Source organism: Pseudophryne corroboree, chromosome 8 (genome assembly GCF_028390025.1).
Source record: "Pseudophryne corroboree isolate aPseCor3 chromosome 8, aPseCor3.hap2, whole genome shotgun sequence".
Classification (NCBI taxonomy): domain Eukaryota; kingdom Metazoa; phylum Chordata; class Amphibia; order Anura; family Myobatrachidae; genus Pseudophryne; species Pseudophryne corroboree.
This window is the reverse complement of record NC_086451.1, coordinates 9,191,270-9,197,367: the sequence shown is the minus strand read 5'-3', so window position 1 is coordinate 9,197,367 and position 6,098 is coordinate 9,191,270.

Here is a 6,098-nt window from a genome sequence, read left to right as displayed (position 1 = left end):
CGAGATAGTGCTACTCTGACAAACAACTGCTCCCTGGACCTCGCCTTTATAAGGAGATTGTCCAAGTACTGGATAATTCTTTCGGCCATTACCTTGGTAAATACCCTCGGTGCCGGGGACAGACCAACGGCAACGTATGGAATTGGTAATGACAATCCTGTACCACAATTTTGAGGTACTCCTGGTGAGGAGGGTAAATAGGGACATGCAGGTAAGCATCCTTGATGTCCAGTGATACCCTGAAATTCTCCAGGCTTGCAATAATCGCCCTGAGCGATTCCATTTTGAACTTGAACCTTCGTATATAAGTGTTCAAGGATTTCAATTTTAGAATGGGTCTCACCGAACCGTCTGGTTTCGGTACCACAACATTTTTGGAATAGTAACCCCGGCCTTGTTGAAGGAGGGGTACCTTGATTTCACCTGCTGGAAGTACAGCTTGTGAATTGCCGCCAGTACTAACTCCCTATATCCGAGGGCAGCAGGCAAGGCTGATGTGAGGTAACGGCGAGGGGGAGTCGCCTCGAACTCCAGCTTGTATCCCTGTGATACTACTTGCAGAACCCAGTGATTCACCTGTGGGCAAGCCCACTGGTCCCTGAAGTTCCCGAGACGCGCCCCCACCGCACCTGTCTGTGGAGCCCCAGCGTCATGCTGTGGACTCAGAGGAAGCGGGGGAAGATTTTTGATCCTGGGAACTGGCTGTCTGTGCAGCTTTTTCCTTCTTCCCTTGTGCAGAAAAGAAGCGCCTTTGGCCCCCTTGCTTTTCTGAAGCCGAAAGGACTGTACCCGATAATACAGTGCTTCCTTAGGGTGCGAGGAAACCTGAGGTAGAAATTTTTCTTCCCAGCTGTTGCTGTGGATACGAGGTCCCAGAGACCATCCCCAAACAATTCCTCACCCTTATAAGGCAGAATCTCCATGTGCCTTTTAAAGTCAGCATCACCTGTCCACTGCCGGGTCTCTAATACCCTCCTGGCAGAATGGACCTTGTATTAATTCTGGACGCCAGCCGGCAAATATCCCTCTGTGCATCCCTCATATATAAGACGACGTCTTTAATATGCTCCATGTTAGCACCATATTCTCCCTGTCTAGGGTATTAATATTATCTGACAGGGTATCAGACCCTGCAGCAGCAGCACTATTCATGCTGAGGCAATTGCAGGTCTCAGTATAATACCTGAGTGTGTATATACAGACTTCAGGATAGCCTCCTGCTTTTTATCAGCAGGCTCCTTCAAAGTGGCCGTATCCTAAGACGGCAGTGACACCTTTTTTGACAAACGTGTGAGCGCCTTATCCACCCTAAGGGATATCTCCCAACGTGACCTATCCTCTGGCGGGAAAGGGTACGCCATCAGTAACTTTTTAGAAATTACCAGTTTCTTATCGGGGGAACCCACGCTTCTTCACACACTTCATTCACTCATCTGATGGGGGAACAAAACACCGGCTGCTTTTTCTCCCCAAACATAAAACCCCTTTTATGTGGTACTTGGGTTAATGTCAGAAATGTGTAACACATTTATCATTGCCGAGATCATGCAACGGATGTTCCTAGTGGATTGTGTATATATCTCAACCTCGTCGACACTGGAGTCAGACTCCGTGTCGACATCTGTGTCTGCCATCTGAGGTAACAGGCGTTTTTTGAGCCCCTGATGGCCTTTGAGACGCCTGGGCAGGCGCGGGCTGAGAAGCCGGCTGTCCCACAGCTGTTACGTCATCCAGCCTTTTATGTAAGGAGTTGACACTGTCGGTTAATACCTTCCACCTATCCATCCACTCTGGTGTCGGCCCCACAGGGGGCGACATCACATTTATCGGCATCTGCTCCGCCTCCACATAAGTCTCCTCATCAAACATGTCGACACAGCCGTACCGACACACCGCACACACACAGGGAATGCTCTGACTGAGGACAGGACCCCACACAGCCCTTTGGGGAGACCGAGAGAGAGTATGCCAGCACACACCAGAGCGCTATATAATGCAGGGATTAACACTATCACTGAGTGAATTTTCCCCAATAGCTGCTTGTATAAACAATATTGCGCCTAAATTTAGTGCCCCCCCTCTCTTTTTAACCCTTTGAGCCTGAAAACTACAGGGGAGAGCCTGGGGAGCTGTCTTCCAGCTGCACTGTGAAGAGAAAATGGCGCCAGTGTGCTGAGGGAGATAGCTCCGCCCTTTTTCGCAGACTTTTCTCCCGCTTTTTTATGGATTCTGGCAGGGGCATTTATCACATATATAGCCTCTGGGGCTATATATTGTGATTATTTTGCCAGCCAAGGTGTTTACACTGCTGCTCAGGGCGCCCCCCCCCCCCCCCCCCCCAGCGCCCTGCACCCTCAGTGACCGGAGTGTGAAGTGTGTATGAGGAGCAATGGCGCACAGCTGCAGTGCTGTGCGCTACCTTGGTGAAGACTGAAGTCTTCTGCCGCCGATTTTCCGGACCATCTTCATGCTTCTGGCTCTGTAAGGGGGACGGCGGCGCGGCTCCGGGAACGAACACCAAGGACAGGTCCTGCGGTCGATCCCTCTGGAGCTAATGGTGTCCAGTAGCCTAAGAAGCCCAAGCTAGCTGCAAGCAGGTAGGTTCGCTTCTTCTCCCCTTAGTCCCTCGCTGCAGTGAGTCTGTTGCCAGCAGGTCTCACTGTAAAATAAAAAACCTAACATATACTTTCTTTCTAGGAGCTCAGGAGAGCCCCTAGTGTGCATCCAGCTCGGCCGGGCACAGAAATCCAACTGAGGTCTGGAGGAGGGGCATAGAGGGAGGAGCCAGTGCACACCAGGTAGTCATAAATCTTTCTTTTAGTGTGCCCAGTCTCCTGCGGAGCCATCTATTCCCCATGGTCCTTACGGAGTCCCCAGCATCCACTAGGACGTCAGAGAAACCTAAAATATACTTTCTTCTAAGAGCTCAGGAGAGCCCCTAGTGTGCATCCAGCTCGGCCGGGCACAAAAATCTTACTGGGGCTTGGAGGAGGGTCATAGTGGGAGGAGCCAGTGCACACCAGGTAGTCTAAAAGCTTTCTTTTAGTTGTGCCCAGACTCCTGCGGAGCTGCTACTCCCCATGGTCCTTTCGGAGTTCCCAGCATCCACTAGGACGTTAGAGAAACCTAAAATATACTTTCTTTCTAGGAGCTCAGGAGAGCCCCTAAGTGTGCATCCAGCTCGGCCGGGCACAGAAATCTAACTGAGGTCTGGAGGAGGGGCATAGAGGGAGGAGCCAGTGCACACCAGATAGTACCTAATCTTTCTTTTAGAGTGCCCAGTCTCCTGCGGAGCCCGTCTATTCCCCATGGTCCTTACGGAGTTCCCAGCATCCACTAGGACGTCAGATAAATGACAGCTAGGAGCTGATTGACTGGTACTTTATCTCTCTCCTAGGCTTAGTAAATAGTCCCCTAAGAGTCTGGAGGCAGACATGCGTAGAAGCCAGGATGGGGAGATCAAGAGTCACCCTACCTCTTTCAATATAAAAGGGTGCACCTCTTTCCATCATGGGTACTCCCGTTCCTGTAGGTGACAGGCTAGACCCGCTTGTGATTTTATTCCTGTAGTGGAAGCTCGCTCGCTGACTGACGCTACATTCTCATTCTCCACTCACCACTGAGGCAATCGTGGACAATATCCACAGGACGAGTCCCGCTCATCCTTAGCGATGGGGGACCTGTTTATCAGTAATGACATCTGCATTGTGATTTGGGCACAATATTAGTATTGCAGGATGCGATTACCCTTCTGGAATGTGTGAATGAACACAACATGAAATCTGTCCGTACCGCATCCCTCAGAGAGACACATGGGGGCGGCTGCCGCTGTCAGAGAAGGAGGGATCGCGGCAGATATGACATTTTTGGCCGATCCTCTATTTTCCTGTATGCTGCAAATATTTAATGATAAATGGGCCTCGCAGTTCCAGTGTTTTGTTTATGGAAAGGGTGCGGATAGGCAGGTAAGTCTTGAGTACGTGAGGTCTGCAGCATGTTCACCGTTCCTGGCACGCAAATTTGACAGCGGAAACTGTACGCTGGAGACACATGGGCAAACAACGCTGCACACTAAAGGCACATACACACTGGGCGACTTGAGCTGAAAGCTCACTTGTGGCGTGTTAAGCTGCTTTCAGTTAAAAATCGCCCAGTGTGTATGCCCCGGCGATGAGCAATGAGCACTGATGCGCGTCCCCGCTTCATGGCTGGCGGCCGCCGTTCATCTGCTGGTATTAAGCCCCGTACACAAGGGCAGAGATGTGTGCTGAGCGATCTATTGTGACAGCTCAGCACAGCGCGATGTGTGCTGAGCGTGCCGGTGGGGGGGGAGGGGAGGCGCTCATTTCACCCAGCAGTGAAATGAGCGACCTGCTGGCTTGTGGCCAATCTAGCACCGGTGATAGCGATGCACAGGGCCACGCATCGCTATCGCTTGGGAGCATGCACACAAAGAGATCAGTGCTTACATTTTAAACAATCTAGTCCGATTGCTTAGATTTTGAGAACGATCTCTCCGTGTGTACCCCCTTTACCAGTAGATGAACGGCAGGGTGGGCGGTTTTCCATAGCGTCCTGCTACGGAAAGCCGTTCACCCATGCTGACATCGTTGAGCTTCGTGAATTATAACTGTAGGGTTTTCACCCTTATGTCCCTACATGTGACCATGATCTCTGCTTTCCATAACGCACCTTTCCCTGCTGCGGACTGACATTGCGCTCCTACGTCAGCCTCTTTACCGTACGGCTAGTGTCTGGGCTAGCAGCATATAACCCCAATTCCTCTACAATTCGGTGATTAATAGATTGTAAATTGGATTTGTGAGCTTGAGAGAGAGGCGCATCGGCACATTGTGGCCGAGCTGAAATACTCTGTGCTGCAAATGATTCTAACCCCGCCCACACTGTCTCCTGCGATAACAAGACATTAGTTTCCTGTGTAGCAAACCTTCTAGATCTCATCCCTAATAATAATGTATTCAGTCTCCTCCGCTCTTACTGTATCGCCAAATATAACGTACACAGAGGTGTCTGTCCATTGCAGTAGGTACAGTGCCAGTGAAAGCTGTATAGCTGTATTTGCAGCGTCTCTGATCTCTGGAACACACATGTACACTCTCTGGCTTACTAGGTCCCGTGGCACGCAGGTACTATACACATATGGTCGCCTCCTGTGAACCCCCTCCCCCCCCATGTAAATACAAAAGCTTAGATGCAACGGAGAAGTATAACTGATGTGTGTGTCTATGTAAGTGTATATTGGTGTGTGTGTGTGTGTACACTACCAGTCAAAAGTTTTATAACAAACCCTGTTGCCCACCCCTAGTCTAGAGGATGAATGCTAGCATTATGTCCTTGCTCACATACTCCTGCAGCTCTGATCTAGTCTGGAGGTACGCTTCATATTATCTTTCCTTCACCAACTAGGCCTAGACCAGGGGCAGTGATCTAACTATGGCTGCAGGGCGCACACAGGGCTCCTGCACCCAGGATTTTCCACTCTGCTCCCGTAGCAGCTACTCTGTCACAGCCGCACTGCAGCAGCTCCTCCCCCCTCGCACAGGACTGAGTATAATGGAGACAGGACGCAGGCAAGATCCCTTCTGCCTCCTGGATGGCGTACACACCCTAAGTGGTGAACCAAAGATACCATCGACACACTAGAGCGTTATCAGCACGATTTGCCACATCGGAACGACATATTGTGCATATCGCCTAGTGTGCATGCCCTTATTGCGCGCTCCCGCGGGTCGCATGTCACTCCTCCTGGTCAACCGTGCTGCGTGGCAAACCAGAAGATATCGTATGTGGCGCTGTGCACGTTAATGAAGGACGGAACGAGATGTTGTTTGTCCTTCATTACACCGGGCAGTGTGTAGCAGCATTCTTGCATGGTCCGGGACGAAGGGAATTAGTCTCAACCATCGAGAGAATCCCACCTACTGACAGAGAGAGAAATCCTCAAAACACAGCATGGTGAGGGGTACTTGAGGGTCCCTGAGTCCCGAACAGTGATTCGGCCCACAGGCCCCCCCGCCCCCCCCCCCCCCCAGCGTGAGAAACACACATGCAGGATAAAAGGTCGACGGATCCGCAGG